This window comes from Elephas maximus, chromosome 1 (genome assembly GCF_024166365.1).
Source record: "Elephas maximus indicus isolate mEleMax1 chromosome 1, mEleMax1 primary haplotype, whole genome shotgun sequence".
NCBI classification, from domain to species: domain Eukaryota; kingdom Metazoa; phylum Chordata; class Mammalia; order Proboscidea; family Elephantidae; genus Elephas; species Elephas maximus.
Genome location: NC_064819.1, coordinates 75,754,219 through 75,770,537, shown reverse-complemented (window position 1 = coordinate 75,770,537; position 16,319 = coordinate 75,754,219). Strand labels below are relative to the sequence as shown.

At 42.9% G+C, this 16,319-nt stretch overlaps 4 non-coding genes across 4 annotated transcripts; 2 read left to right on the top strand and 2 right to left on the bottom strand.

Moving 5' to 3' along the window:
• Positions 1-247: 247 nt before the first annotated feature.
• TRNAM-CAU (transfer RNA methionine (anticodon CAU)) lies at positions 248-320 on the bottom strand. Its single transcript has one exon. It is a non-coding gene; the product is annotated as a tRNA-Met (tRNA).
• A 3,148-nt stretch (positions 321-3,468) lies between these two features.
• TRNAM-CAU (transfer RNA methionine (anticodon CAU)) lies at positions 3,469-3,540 on the bottom strand. The gene has a single exon. It is a non-coding gene; the product is annotated as a tRNA-Met (tRNA).
• A 4,894-nt stretch (positions 3,541-8,434) lies between these two features.
• Positions 8,435-8,508, top strand: TRNAI-AAU (transfer RNA isoleucine (anticodon AAU)). Its single transcript has one exon. It is a non-coding gene; the product is annotated as a tRNA-Ile (tRNA).
• Positions 8,509-12,965: 4,457 nt separating this feature from the next.
• On the top strand, positions 12,966-13,038 carry TRNAA-AGC (transfer RNA alanine (anticodon AGC)). The gene has a single exon. It is a non-coding gene; the product is annotated as a tRNA-Ala (tRNA).
• Positions 13,039-16,319: the final 3,281 nt, after the last annotated feature.

Below are 16,319 nucleotides of genomic sequence, written 5' to 3'. Positions count from 1 at the left end.
GTCTCTGTAGCGGGGAGCTCCGGACAAAGGGGGACCCGGAGACCGTTACCCTGGGAAAGTTTTAGCCCGGATACTTTGGCTTTTTTGATATTTTAGGAAAGAAGGGACTCCATCCCAACTGTAAGTTAGTACAGCCATCTCCGAATGCTCTGAATATTTTATCTCCGAAGGGAATTGTGATTATCACCTGCAGAAGTACCAGGAAAGAAGTACAAGGAACACAAACCTGTAGAGCAAGAAAACAGAGTGCCTTCTCTGAGGCTCGAACTCAGGACCTTCAGATTATGAGACTGACGCGCTGCCCGCTGCGCTAAGAAGGCACAGGAATCATAAATGCTCAAGTATCTCAGAATCATTGAGGGAGGAGTGTGAAAGGTGTCTGTTCCATCATACCCTCAACACAAAACTAATTTCCTTTCACGTCTTCTCAGTTATTTCCCTGATTATCCTACATTCTTTCTCAGGTATCTTTCAGTTTGATGCAGGAATACAGTACTCCTGCAGTGGAAGTTAGAGCTAAAGGCACAGGCATAGCTTTTGAGGTACAAATATGCCCAGGAAAACAGGAATTGGTGGGTGGAGGCTATGGGGGTGGCAAGTTTTTTAAATGACAGAGGCAGCAGGATAGATTCCATGTTCCTTTTGTGCTGTTTAGTTCACATACTTATGTTATCATATAGATGTTCCTGCCAGTGGGGAGACTGGAAGAGATCACAAGGTCCTACTCTTGAGGAGAAGGCTAGGATGAGCCTCTGACTTAAAAAGAGCTGTAGAAAACAGAGTGTAATCAAAAGTTGAAAGCTGAAAGGCAATACTCCTGGAAAGTGGGGGAAAAGGGGTTAAAAAAAAAAAAGAGAGAGAGAAAAGATAAGCTCCTAACATTGAGACAATAGGAGATGGGGGGGAGGGGAGAGGGAAAGCTGTGATTCCAGGGCATAAATGATAACGGAAATGCTGAGGCTTCAGAGCGTATGAAAATTTTTAATTCACTTGTCATCACCAAGGAATGTATTTAGTATGTGTTAAGTTTTTTGTTTAAGGTTTTTTTCCTTTCAAATACATAGAAACCAAAGATTATTAGTGGTTACCAGGAATGGGAGAGAAGGGGAAGGGGGAGTTTTTGCTTAGGGGACACTGAGTTCATGTTAATGGTGGTGGACTATTTCAGAAAAGGATAGTGAAAATAGCTACACAACTTGAAGAACATAATCAACATCACTGAATTATACATTTAGAAATGATTGAATCTGTGTATGTTCTCTGTGTAAATTTTCACCACGATCAAAAAAATAAAAAAAGTAATCAACAGAGAGCCAGGGGTCACTGCAGCCCCTTAAGCCAGTCCTGCCTGAAATTCTAGGACAGTGTGGATCAAGTGTCATGTCCACATTTCCCCAAAGAGAAAATGACACCTAGTGGGACTGGCTGATGGGTGCAGGTTCAGTTGCCAAGATCACCCCCGCAGCCCAGCTCTTACCTGATGGGCTGGGAGGCAGCAGGAGTGGACCAGACAGCGAGAGCGGGTCCAAGTTCTGAAAACCATATCCCTGCCCCCACGGCTACCCTCAGCCTGGGCCTCCAGGGGTGGAGGGAGACCCGAACCCCTCCTGGGTGAGGAGAATCAGGCCCTGGACCACCTGACCATCTGGGGGGCAGGAGCTGAACCCTCTCGGAGCCCTATCTGAGGGGGTAGAGACAGAGGAAGGTTTATAAAAAGTTCCAGGGCCTCCTGGATGGGGTAGGGGAACACCAGTGGGTCTGGGCTGTCAGGGAAGATGGTCTGCCCAGCCCCACAAGGACCCAACACTAGAGGGAAATAGAGGGTGTCCCAGGAAAAAAAGGATAATAATTTGGAGGAAAAAGCAATCAACATAAAAGACCCAGGCAGAAAAAGGCCTTGTCTCTGGAAAATGTGATCATTGCTTGGCAGTAATGAGGGTGCCAGAGTGCCCATCATACATATTGTACAACTAATTGGCCAGGAGAGTGGTAGACAAGCCAAATGAAAACTACGTAAGGCTTTCTATGGATATGTTAGGGAAAAAAATAGGAGAGATTGGAATATGTTTATTCAAGAGACAACATTGGTAGTAATGTAATCTCATACAATTGATATATTCCTTTCCACATCCTGAACCCCTGGCCGTTTTTTCTCCTTTTCACAAGGTCAACTTTGTTTTCTCTTCAAGATTCAGCTCAAATGAAGGGTTGGTGGTTCCAAGTCACCCAGCAGTGCTACAAAAGAGAAGCCTTGGAGATCTGTTTCGATAAAGATTACAGCTAAGAAAACCCTATGGAGCAGTTCTACCCTGTAACACATGTGGTTTCCATGAGTTGGAATAGACAAAATAGCAACAGGTTTTTTGGGGGTAGAGGGTGGGGGGAGGGGTTGAGGGGGTAGCAGGGGGAGGGTGGGTTCCCCAGATTCAGCTCAAATGTGATGTCATGGAGAAATTCCTCTGATTTCCCCTCCAGGGTGACTTGCTCTGCTTCTGTGGTCTAGTGCATTTTCTTATTTCTGAGTTAACATTTCTCTGTTATTGTGACCTATCACTTTATATTTATCTCATTTACCAGATGTTAATTCCCTGAGGGTATCTCAGTGAAATTTGAATCCATAGGGTATCATATTGTGCTTGGTAAAGAGATATTTAATGAATGTTTTTGAGTTATTAAAGTTAATCTTTAGAAGTTTGGGAAGGAGTTGAACACTGTTATCAATGATGATTACCTGTTACTGACAGCCTAAATATCTGCGAGTTGCTTTACCTGCGTTATCTCATTTAATCCTCATGATCCTACAAAGTAAGTATGATCCCCAGTTTGTAGACAAGGTCTCAGTGGAGTTACTGAACAGTGGTTTGTCCAAATTCACATAGCTAACAAAGGCAGGGTTAAGATTTTAACCTGGTTCTGTCCCAAAGCCTGTACTTTCTCTTCATGTCAAGTTACTTCTACCTGAACAATGATAGGAATGTAGAGTTAAAGCTAAGACATAAAATTATGGTTATATTGCACAGGAACAAATTGTGGTTATTAAAGAATCTGCAAAAATAAGCCTGGAAGCCAATGAGAGTTAGATCTTCTATAGACAAATTCGAGTGCAGAAATGACTAATTTTCAGAATTAGGAATTTAAGATTACTGGCCTGTCCTACAGAGCAGACTGAGACAAATATTTCAGGTTGAGCTTCAGATCTCCACACCACCATGTACAGGTTAGTCTCCAGCACTTCTGTTTCAGAAGTTACAATGTTGTTTTACCATGCAGTCATAAGGATCTGAGAAGCACAGTACCTTATTACTAAAAACTTACTGCCATCAAGTCCATTCCAACTCATAGTGACCCTATAGGACAGAGTAGCACTGCCCCTCAGAGTTTCCAAGAAGCAGCTGGTGCATTAGAACACCCAACCTTTCTTTTAGCAGCCAAGCACTTAAGCCACTTGGCACCAGGGCTCCACTAAAATAGCAGAGGATGGTTTCGATCCATCGACCTCTGGGTTATGGGCCCAGCACGCTCCCGCTGCGCCACTCTGCTCCTTGGTTGTATTACTAATAGCCAAACTTACACAGTCCTGGTTCATGTCAATATGTCAGCACATAGAATTAATGCCATTTTTCTCATCATCAGTACTGAATAAAAGCTCTAGACCAAATTATTTCTATGATGCTTAGGTTTGGAAATCTACTTATGGCCTCATATGGGTTATTTAATGGGAGTTTCAAAATTCTTTAAAAAAGAAAGAAAAACATTTTATTTCCAACATGGAGATGGAGTAGGCCATGGCAGCCACTACTGCTTGCCTACACCACAGTCAGCCACTAACACCACCCGCCAGGCCCCGTTGCCAACAGGAAACTGATTTTCTTCACGGAGCCACCTCTATTCTGCCCTGTGCTTTAGAGATGGTGGATCCCATTCTCAGCTCCGGAGTCTGAGTTGTGATTGATCTACTTAATCATAGTGGTTCCCTTCTTCATGGCAGTAAAGTTTAGGCAAGGGTATGTGATACAAATGTAGCTAATGACACTGGGAAGCATATAGAAGAGACTGTCCTCAATTTATGGAACACAGAGATTTGTTTGTTTTCCTTCTAGACTTTGTCTGAAACTGTGAATGTTTGAAGTACTGCAGGGGGACCAGCTGGACTATGAGACTCATGTGGAGGATGGCAGGGTGAAAAGAGGCAAAGAACCTGGGTCCTGATGGCATCATGGAGCCGCTGAATTAACCAGCCATGTAGCCTCCCTACCCTCTGGGTTTATTGTTATGTGTGACTATAAATCCACTTTGTTTAACCCAGTCGATTGTTGTTTTAATTGCAGAGTTCTTGCTAAAAGTTTCCTGTTGCTGGGGATAGGTGGTTACGCTAGATTTTTCACGTAAGCACATTTTATGTTCATTTTGTTCTCAATTGTTCTGATTACTGACATTGTGAAAAAACTCACATCTAACCATGTAAATAATACAAAAAAGTTGAGTCTCTTGTGCCCTTGGCTCACGAAGCTTTTTTCTTTCATATTAGATACTGTCTTTACTTGGGAGGGGTACCTGTCAGCCACTAACTCTAGCCCAACCCTGCTGTCACACTGTTACTACCTCTAGGCTTACTGGATACGTTCCAGTCCCAACTCAATCCAGCCCCTGGAAGTTTATACAGCCATACCTCAAAGCTACGTTTATGAAGTTAGGATACTTCTACTGTATATACAGGAAACCTGATGGCGTAGTGATTAAGAGTTACTTCGTGTTGCAGCTACTAACCAAAAAGTTGGTACTTGGAGTCCACCAGGTGTCCCTTGGAAACACTGTGGGGCAGTTCAACTCTGTCTTATGGAGTCAATATGAGCTGGAATCAACTTGATGGCAATGGGTTTGGTTTTTGGTTTTGACTCTCTGTAGAAGGAGCCTTGGTGGTGAAAAACCCAAAGGTTAGTGGTTCAAACACACCAGCCACTCCTTTGCAGAAAGATGTGGCAGTCTGCTTTCATACAGATTTAGATTGGAAACCTTAGGAGGGAGTTCTGCCTTGTTCTTTGGTGTCACTTTGGGGCAGTTCTACCCTTTCCTGCAGGTTCCCTATGAGTTGGAATCAACTTGACAGCAATGGGTTTGGTTATCAGGTTTACTGTATAGAGAAGTTCACTGCTTTTCCCTTTACACTTGTGAGCTGGAATAGCATGGAATCTCAGCTCTGTGATATCCATCTAGACAAAAAATTAGACTCTTTTCCTGATGCCTCAGGCATTTTTCTTTGTCAATTCAGCACTCACACACATGGGTGTATTATATAAAATTAGTTATGGTAGACACTGAAGGTGCTGCCTTCAAGGAATGTAAAATTATAGTGGGGAAGACAACTGAGTAAGCAGTTGTTTAAGCACAGGGTGATAAATGGTACAATTGAGGTCTGTGCCCTGGGCCCTGAGAGTATAGGAGGGAAAACAGCCAATCCTGGAGAAAGAATTGATAGCTCATTCAGTTTGTGAGCCTTTCGGTTTTTCCATTTGTTCACATTGCTTTGTTTTGTTTCCCACTCTAGGATAGATGAACCTAAAATCTTCCTCCATTATCTGCTGTTTCCAGGGCTCTCACCATGAGGCTAAGGACCTGAGGTCAGAAGAAAATTGAATTAATGAGGCTCAAAGGTAGGCCATGAATTTTTACCTTCTGTCACAGTTAAGCACCTGAGTGCAAATCAAAGCAAAGGTCAGAGGTTTGGTTCGAACCCTCCAGCGGCTCCTGGAAAAAGACCTCAGGATTTGCTGCCCTAGAGATCATAGTGGAGGAAACCCCATGGGGCAGTTCTAATCTGTCCTGTAGAGTCGCTGTGAGTTAGAATCACTCTAAGGCACACAACAACTCAGCTAGGAAGCGTGGGAGCAGACAGTGGGTGGGAGGCCAAGTGGACATCAGTCACAGCCAGAAAGAGACGGTATAAAAGTGGAAAACTCAAAGTTACTTAACAATGCTGTCAAAGGTGGAATTTTTTTTTTTTTTTTTTTTTTAACTTTTCAAAGCGGCGGATGAACACTTCAGGTTCTACTTCTCCCTAGTTTGAGATTTTACCTAGTTTTCTGGGGAAAGCTGGTGTTCTGCAGTATTATATATGATACACATGCATTAAAAAAAAAAAAAATTCAGAACCGCTTTTTTAATGAGGAGGCGCTGTAGTTCCTGGGACTTTCTGTTATTATCACTCCTCAGTGAGAAGGGTCGGGAGCGGCAAGGGAGGCTGGTAAGGATTTACAAGGAATGAAATAAGAATCTGATTCTATCATCACAAACCTGGAGAGACAGGTTAGAGAAAAGCGAGGGAGGCTAAATAAGATTTACAGGAATAAAATTTGAATCTAGCACAAATCCACGAAATAGTACCTTCTTCACCAGCCCATTTTATATGAGTCTCCCGTTTTGTGAACTCTTGGCTCTTTGTTTTAACTCTCTTTCCTGAGATTTAACACAGAATCTTCCGGGAATCCTGTTTCGTTTCCTTTGAAGTTCAGCTGTAAAAGTTCACCCAAAAAGGAGCTACAGTTACATAACAAAAGAAAGAAGCAAAAACCAGGGGGGCAGAGAGCACCATCTGTTGCTATGGGGTCAATTCAGACTAAACGAACCTATAGGACAGAGTGGAACTCTCTGTTATGAAACAAACTTTTTTGAAATTTTGGAAGAGGTGGTACACTCCTTGGAGGGAAAGACAGACGTGCAGTTCTCTCTCTTCATCACCTCCTTTCTGTTTGCTCCACCGCCAACTATCACTGTTAATGGCCCCTGGGTGTCCTGTAGTGGGCCTGGTGGTGCAGTGGTTAAGGGCTCAGGATGCTAACCACAAGGTCAGCAGTTCTAATCCACCAGCTGCTCTTGGAAACTTTATGGGGCAGTTCTTCTCTGTCCTATAGTGTCACCTTGAGTCAGAATGGCTGAATGGCAACGGCTTTGGTTTCTTTGATTGGTGTGTCCTGTGGGAGCCCTGGTTGAGCAGTGGTTGAAGCTCTGGCCTGCTAACCAAAAGGTCCAGTTTATCACCTCAGCTAAAATGCAGCAGACTGCCTGGCCTGTCTCTATTTCTATTTCCTGTTTTATTTGATTCTGTGGCACCTGGGCACCCACAGTCCTTCATGAGAACAGCTGGCTTGCCTTTCAGCTTCACTCCTGGAAATTATCCCATGCACCCTCTGGACAAATGAAGCCATTGCCAATTCACCTTCATTACTTACTGTTTCGTTTTTCTTAAGACCTTGCACACGCCTGACACACCCTTCAGTAAGGCAGCTGAATGTCTCCTCATCCTTAAAATGTAATTGTGGACATTGTCTTGAGTGGAGGTGGAAACAGAAGGGGGAAGAAGACTGAGAGAAAAAGGATTGAGGAAACTCATACCTTCTTTCCTCTTCTTGTCTGGATTCACAGTAGGTACCCAGAAAAAGGAAAAGAAGGTTTTCTTTATATCTCTTCTGAATGGAACAAGGCTAGCTTCCCATTAAACCTAAGAATCAGTGTCCAAGGAGGGAAGGGTGAGGAACAGAAATTTCTAGAGTGACATAACTTGAATTCAAAATGTGGATGCTACAGCAACACAGAGTAGTAAGCACTATACAATCATGGAATGCCACTGTAAATAGTTGTTTATTTCTCTTTCTTACATATTAGTTATGACAATTGCCTTTTTATCAAACCAGTAAGAGCTCAAAAGCACCTACTTCCTGTCTTCCAAGCTGAGAATGAACTCCACAATAATTTCTTGAGTGGATTAATCTTGTTTCCAGTTGTGGCAAGTCATCTTGTCCATTCCAGAGCAGCAGAAGACCTCGGAGCTTGCCACCTTTCCTTAGCATACTAATTATTTCTTCCTGAATTTACTCCATGAAGGAATACAATAGAGGAAAGTGTTTCCCCTCCATGTCACCAATTTCTGAACAGGCAGTAACCACAAAGAACATCATTGTAACCCTAGCCACTGGGGATAAACTGGGAGGATCTAGACTATCAACATTTTAAGAAACTTTTACTGTAGGGGAGAATTGATAATTTAATATATGTTCCCATACAGGATTTCGTAAACTTGTTGGAGAGAGAGAGAGTGAGCGCGTTGATTTAGCAGGTGAGGTCAGGAGACGGCCCTCTGAGAAAGTGACATTTGAGTTGTAGTCTGAGAGATGAGAGAGTCAACTGTGCCAAGTCTGGAGCAAGAGTAGAGGAGCTTGGAGGCTAACATCTGATGCCAGAGACTCTGTTGGTAGGCCGACTGAGGAGACAATGCAAGAGCCCATCTCCACAGCATACCCAAATAGAAGAATTTTCTTTTTCTCAATCTTTGAAACTGTACATCACAGTTCTAAGGGGTTTTGAGTTCCTGAGTGTCCATCCTATTTCCATAGGGCCCTTGTTAGTAGAGCCTCATCATGTAGAATGCTCTGATTCAGCTGGCCACTTAGCTCAGTTGGTTAGAGCTTGGTGCTAATAACACCAAGGTCATGGGTTCAATCCCTGTATGGGCCAAATTACTTTTGGAGTCAAGGTATTCCCGTCAGGCTTGTTTCTCTTTGAAGCCCTGATGGCACAGTGGTTGAGAGCTGGGCTCTTAAAAAGGTCCTCCGTTCCAATCCACCAGCCTCTTCTTAGAAACTCTATTGGGCAGTTGTACTTTGTCTTATACGGTTGCTATGAGTCAGAATCAATTTGATTGCAGTGGGTTTTGGATTTGTTTTTGTTTTGGTAGTGGTGCAACAGTTAAGTACTGGGCTGTTAACAGAAAGTTTGATGGTTTTAACATGCCACAAAAAAGACTTGGGGATCTGCTCCCATAAACATTACAGCATAGGAAGCCCTATGGGACAGCTCTACTCTGTCATATAGGGTTGCTAGGAGTCAGAATCACCTCCCTGGAAAACATCAACAATATGGAGGATATTGCTCTGGACTCTCATTACTGTAAGAAGACACAGACTGCAATGGAGAGATCTGAGTGGATGTTTACAGCCATGATTAACTGCCTACTGTTCCCACTCTGCCTGCCAGACTTTTCTATATGAATTTCATTTTGTATCAGAACTTTTCTTTCCCTGACTCTTTTGTTTTCTAAAATCCTTTTTCAAGTGCTGCCTTGTGCATTCTCTCCTGCATATGGCCCCTTTAGCTTCCAGGATTTGGTCTTCCTTATTTGCCAGACTAAATCTCCACATAAATCTCAGTCTCAGTTAACAGGGATCCCTTCTCATCACCATTGAAATTGTCTTTTCTCGATACAGAGATGTACCATTCATCCTCCACGCCGAATGCCTAGCACAGTCTGGTGACTTTCTCCCTCTGTGAGGATCCCGGTCTGCTTGGGATTACTTCCTTGCTTCTTCTTCCTGATTTCTTCCACCTTTTTGCAGCCCTTGACTTGGATTGTTGGTCAAGTCATTGTCACCCCCATTCTGTTTACACCCACAAAAAAAAGAAAAAACAAACAGACCTAATCCCAACTGTTACCAAGGTTTGAACCTGTTGCCACAGGTGGGAAGCTCTGTGGTTGTCATCTAGAGAGCAGAGATCTCTACTACAAGTAAAGGAAAGGAAGGTGGAAAGTGGAGAGAAGCCCTGTGTGTCAGTTACCTAGTGCTGATATAAACAGAAGTACCACAAGTGGATGGCTTTAACAAACAGAAATTTATTTTCTCACAGTTTATGAGGCTAGAAGTCTGAATTCAGAGTGCCAGCTCTAGAGTAGTCGTTCTCTGTTGACTCTGAAGGAAGGTCCTTACCTCTTCTGAGCTTCTGCTATTGGGCAATCTTCACATGGCTTGATACGTCTCTTCCCCCATCTCTGCTTTTTTCCCTTGCTTCTTTAACCTCTTTTATATCTCAGAAGAGATTTCTTTTATATCTCAAAAGAGATTGATTTAGGACATACTTTACAAACCCAATAGGAAAAAGTAGAACTGCCCCATAGGGTTTCCAAGGTGCAGGTGTTGGATTCAAACTGTCTACCTTTTGGTTAGCAGCCATAGCTTGCTGTAGCTCTTAACCACTGTGCCACCAGGGCTCCAATTCTGTCTCATCTATCAAATACAACCCATTCCCAAGTGGGATTATAACCACAGGCACAGAGGTTAGGATTATTACATGTATTTTGGGAGGACACACTTCAATTTACAGCAGCTGGGCTACATGGCCCTACCTCTCTCAGGCAATGTGCATGCACTATCATTACACCTAGATACTTCATGTCAGTCCATTTTTAAGTTCAAAGCCCTAACTTCCAAACCTCAAATACTTTTTCAGCACCGTGTGCTTAGAGGAGTTAAATCATTTTCTTCAGGTCAGTTAACTGTAAGGAGCAAAACCAGAAATGGCAAGCTGATTTTTTTTGTTTTTAATTTAAAAACCATGGATCCAGCAATTGTACTCCTAGGTATATACCTATATGAGTTGAAAAATTACTTCCACACAGAAACGTGCCTATGAATGCTTACAGAAGAGTTATTCATAATTTACAAAAATTGGAAGTAACTAAGATGCCCTTCAATAGGTGACTGGATAAACAAACTGTGGTACATCAATACAATGGAATATTATTCAGCAATACAAAGAAATAAGCTATCAAGGCATGAAAAGTCATAAAGAAGACTTATATGCATATTACAAAGTGAATTAAGCCAGTCTAAAAAAAAAAAAAAACTACTTATTGTATCCTTCCAAATAGAACATTCTGGAAAAGGCAAAACTCCAGAGACTTTAAAAAAAAAAAAAAAAAACCTGTGGTTGACAGAGGTTCAGGGAGAGGGAGGGAATGACGAAAAGTTTAGCCCAGGGATTTTTAGGGCAATACAACTATTTTGTATATCACTGTAATAGTGAACACATGACATTATGCCCTTATCAAAACCCACACAACTGCACAACACAGAGTGAACCCTAATGAAAACAATGGACCTTAGTTCATAATAATGTCCCAATATTGGTTCATCAATTGTAACAACTGTCCCACACTAATACAAAAAGTAAATAATAGGAGAAACTGGAGGTGGACAGGGAGCATATGGAAAGCCTCTGCAAGTTTCCAGTTATTTTTCTGTAAACTTAAAACTCCTCTGAAAAAAAGATCTATTAAAATTCAAAAAACAAGCTATTATGTGCTCTTCGTTTAATCTAGCACACAGTCTCAGCATCTGTTTTTCTCTGTATCAGCGGATTCATGCATTTGTTCATTTGCTATTACTTGTAAGTGTATAGATTTAGTACCCCATTCTTCAGACATGAATTCAGAGCCTGTTCTGTGTCGGCCACCCCCGTACAACACTGTTCAGTGCTCTTAGCTCCTTCTCCTTCAAATCTCTTCACCCAATGTTTGACAAATACCGTAGAGTCTTCCTGTACAACCTCTCTAGAATCTTCCTCTTGCTTCTCATTCGTCTATCCTTCCATTCATTCTACAATGTGTGGAGGATGCGTTCTGCAACAGGCAGTGCAGTGGGTGCTGGAGATGCAGAAAGACTCACGGTGCTGACCTCAGGATCTGACGGGACAACAGAGGATAAACCTCAATCCATAAATACTTCTATAACTTCTTTCCTTTTCTCCCAATTTCTATTTCACTATTTATAAACTCTTTAACATTTAGAGCTAAAATCCTTTTCTTGAAATGTTACCTTGAATTCTTCGAAGATTCTTAAACCTCCGCAATATTCTCACAACATAACTCCAAGCGTCCAGGCTTTTCAATCACTGCTTCCCTTCATGAGTATTTTACACACGCACAGGTATTCTCCTCACAAAGGAATGTTCTCTCAGGCCTGTGTTCCCTCCTCATCTGCATTCTTCAAGGTCCACTCTTGATTCCTTCAGAAGAGTATGATCTTCCCTCATGACCTCCGTGGCTCCTTTCTGTAATACTGTGGTGATTTTTTCTGTTTTCTCATATGATGCGGATACATGATTTGTACATGACACACCTTAATGGGAATTGAACCCAAATCTCAGAAATTAGAAGAAGAAAACTCAGAAATCGACGAGTTTTGGGATTATACCGGTTACCATGCTCGCCTAAGGAGTGTAGGGTCTATGGTTCAAAACCCAGCAGAAATACTTGGTGCTGTTTGCCTTCTTGAATCGGGGAGAGGCTGCCCACCTGCCTCCTCCTGGGTGGCCACAGCTGCGGGGAGCAAATGACAATCACGCCTTTCAAAGAGTCAGATGGTCATCCTAGGAGGGCTGTGCCATGCCGCCAAAACGTTCTGGGTCGGTCCTCTCTAGTTGGGACGTCCTCTCTTCACTTCTTGAAAATCAGAAAGTGTTGGCGGCGCCTGAACATTACCACCGTGACATTTTCCTGATTTGCCTTTTCTTCTCCTGGCGGCACAGCTGACTGAGCATTCAGGGCGCTCTTGCCCCAGGTGATCTCGGAGATGGCCCGCCCCTCGATAAGTCCGGGTTTCACATTAATTCTACTAAAACCATAAAAAAACAACAACAACAACAAAAAACCCCATACCCACCAGAAAAAACACAGTGCAGTCGAGTAGATTCCGACTCATAGCGACCCTATAGGACAGGGGACAGAGTAGAACTGCCCCATAGAGTTTCCAGTGAGCGCCTGGGGGATTCGAACTGCCTACCCTTTGGTTGGCAGCTGTAGCACGTACGTAACCACTACGCAACCAGGTTTCCCCTGAAACCACACCCGTTGGATTCCGACTCTTGGAGACAGGACACAGTAAAACCGTACCACAGGATTTCCAAAGCTGTAAATCTTTGCGGAAGCAGGCTGCCACATCTTTCCCCCCTGGAGTGGCTGGTGGGTTAAAGCCTTCTGGTTAGCAGCCTAGCGCCTAACCACTCCAGGGATTCCTGTGGTCCTGCTTTAGTGACATGGAAAATCTTGGCATTCTGAACTGCTCAAGATAGTGGATATTGGAGTGTGGACCGAAATTTCAATTACTGAATTAATGGAAGATAATGCTTTCTAGGTATGTGGGGAATTAGCTCAAGTGGTAGAGCGCTCGCTTAGCATGTGAGAGGTAGTGGGATCGATGCCCACATTCTCCAGATTTTGCACTTTGGACTTTGACCTGTTGAAAACGGGAAAACATCGAACTCTTTGAAATTAGTTGTTCACGTGCATGCCTCTTCAGGTTTATTATGTTCGAGCTCTGACAGTATATAGATCTAGCGTTCTATAATTTGTTTTCTGTTTGTTCAGAGGAGCTGTGATTCCGAGAGGGCGTTGCATGTCCAATTACTACTTTTCTCCCTGCAGGTTGGCCCTAAATGCAGTCACAGACCTGAGGCGGGGGGGGGGGGGGGGGGGGCAGGGGTGAGAAGGGGGTGGAAGCAGGGCTCAGGAAATAAAGCCCCAGCTCCCTAGCTGGGGGATTGAGAAGCAACAAGAAAGCACCTCTGAGATTGTAGAGGAGACATTGAGCTCCAGGATGCAGCTCAGAGCTGTGAATGTGTGGCTCTGATCCTAAGCAACAGTCCATAGACTTTGAGACTGAACAGACAGACCACTGCCCAAGTCCATACTGGACACCCTGCAACCTCCCTTTAACAGGTAAGTGCAGATTGTGCTGCACAGTTGTGTTACCAAAATTCAACTGGACTAAATGAAATAATTTTACATGTCTTAGTAGAATCAATGACACATAATCCTGAAAAAAAAAAAAGCATGGAAGATAGTATTATAAGTTCACTTGGGGGGTGTTAAAAAGGGAATGTAGCTGGTCACATAGATGCAAGTGCAGGTGTAGAGTAAAGGAGGAAGTTTGGGTGTGACATAGGGTTGGAAACTACTATTCTTTCACTCTGTCACTCAGTCAGTCAGCTAATATTACCTGAGCCCCTCTTATGTTTCATTTCAACAAAAGAGACTGGAAGGTGAAAAGGCGATTGAGATCTCTGAGGGTGTAAGATCCAGTCATTGGAACATCAGAGTAAAAAGACAGACATAACTGCCCCCTGTCCTGCAGCCTGCTGTGGACTTTACGCCACCTGGTTGTGAAATCCTTGGGGGTACTGTTGGCTTACATGGAGTCACTTTATAAAACAGTGGGTATGATTTTAGAAAACTGGAAATCGGCCAAACAGTGTCTCTTGGATACTATCATTGGATATCTCCGTTCCTCAATGAGCCTTCCTCAGGGAGGTACACTAGGCGAAGCTGACAGCATATCAGTCTTATCTGAAGGTCCTGAGTTCAAGATTCTGAAGTTGTGTTTTCCTCCTTTCACAGTCCACAGAAAAGCACAAGACACTAAAAGCAAAACAATGAGAAAAAAAAAAAAAAAAAAAAACTGTTGCCATCGAGTCGATTCCAACTCATACTGACACTCATGGTGACAGAGTAGAACTGGCCCATGAGGTTTCCAAGGACCTTCTAGTGGATTCAAAATGCTGACCTTTTTGTTAGCAGCCAAACTCTTAACTACTGCACAGCCAGGGCTCCCAACAAGGGAAAAGCTCCAAAAAACAAAAAAACAAAAAAAACCCTGTCAAATAACAATTTGAAGACTGGCCCCATTACTCGCTGAGATTTGCTTTATTTTGTAGTCTTTTGAGGCTGCTAGTGGTTTGAATACAATAGAGGGATAAAGCGATTTAGATTTCCCCAAAAACTACAAGTCATATTTTATCCTTGATCTTCCTCAGCTTGTCATAAGAAAACAGAACTTTCTCTTCCAAGTTCTGCTTTGAGGGTGAAGTGCAAAGTCATTCATTCATTTATTCAACTGACAAATACTTCTTAAGTACATATCTTGTGTCAGGAATGTTCTGGGAGCAAGGATTTTGAGAGTGAATAAAACACAAAAATCACCATTGTAGAAAACCATTGCTGTCGAGTTGATTCCCACTCATAACAACCATATAGAACATAGTAGAACTGCCCCGTAGAGTTTCCAAGGAGTTGCAGGTGGATTCAAACTGCAGGTTAGTAACCTGAGCTCTTAACCACCATATCACTAGGGTTCCCCCCACATGTAGAGCTATACCCTAATTCACAGTAGGGGGGAGAAACAGACAAGAACCAATAAGAAAAATACATAAAAATTTGGGTGAAGATGCCTGCTGCAGGGAAATAAAGGGAGTTGAAGTTGAAGGTGGTATATTCAGCTTTCAAAGGAAGAGACAGTAAGTAGGTCACCTTGAAGATCCCATTTAGTCTTTCCTTCCTCCAGCCCTCTTGTTGGTACCCTTGTGCCCAGGTTCCCTAATACTGTCATTAGAATGATTTTTACCAATCAAGGTAACTGGGGGTTATGAGAACTTTTTTCACTTAATATTTGTTGGCTTAGTTGGAAAAATGGTGGTATGTGAGTCCTGCAGTTTAAATCCTTCACATTTCTTCAGATGGAAAATGAGGACTGTAAAACTCTCTGGGTGGGTTAATAATACCTGAAGCAGGACCAGAGCAATAAGAACTGCTTCTGTGTTAGGTGCCATTTCCCTGTAGAACACTGGTCTCTGGCACATAGGTGCTCATTAGGGGTTAGACAAATGGATTTATGGATTAAGGTTAGAATCCACCAGGGTTCTTGTTACAGACTGAATTATGCTCACCCCCTCTCAATAAGTGTTGGAGTCCTGACCCCTATAGCTGTGGAAGCCAACACAAATGGGGGAAGACAGAAGCACATGTGAGGATCACCAAAGAACCAAGAAATGAGGAACGCAGAAGCTATAGAAGCTGAGACAAGGACCTTCTCTTAGAGCTGGAGCCCTGAATTCAGACTTCTAGCCTCTTAAACTGTAACACAATTATTTTGTGTTCTTTAAAGCCACGCACTTGTGGTATTTGTTATAGCACACTAGGTAACTAAGACACTTCTCTTCCTGGAAAGACCTGGCTTTCTCTAAGGTTTCCGATCTTCCCAGGTGATGAAAGAATCCTGAATGGTCTTCAGAAGTTGGGCATTTTCTGGAAAAAGCAGGAAGCCCCACTATAAAAACCAAAGCCAAACCCAGCAGAGTAGAACTGCCCCGTAGGGTTCCTAAGAAGTAGCTGGTAGATTCGAACTGCCAACCTCTTGGACAGCAGCCAAACACATAACCACTGGGGCCACCAATATTCCAAGAAACACTGTTGGAAAAAAAAAAAATAGCTATTACCATCAAGTCGATTCATAGCGACCCTATTAAAAAAAAAAAAAAAAGAACCTGTTGCCATCCAGTTAATTCCTACACATAGCAACCCTATAAAAACAACCCAGTGCCGTCGAGTCAATTCCGACTCATAGCGACCTTACAGGACAGAGTAGAACTGCCCCACAGAGTTTCCAAGGAGCGCCTGGTGGATTCGAACTGCCGACCCTATAAAAATAGGAAGGCAGAAT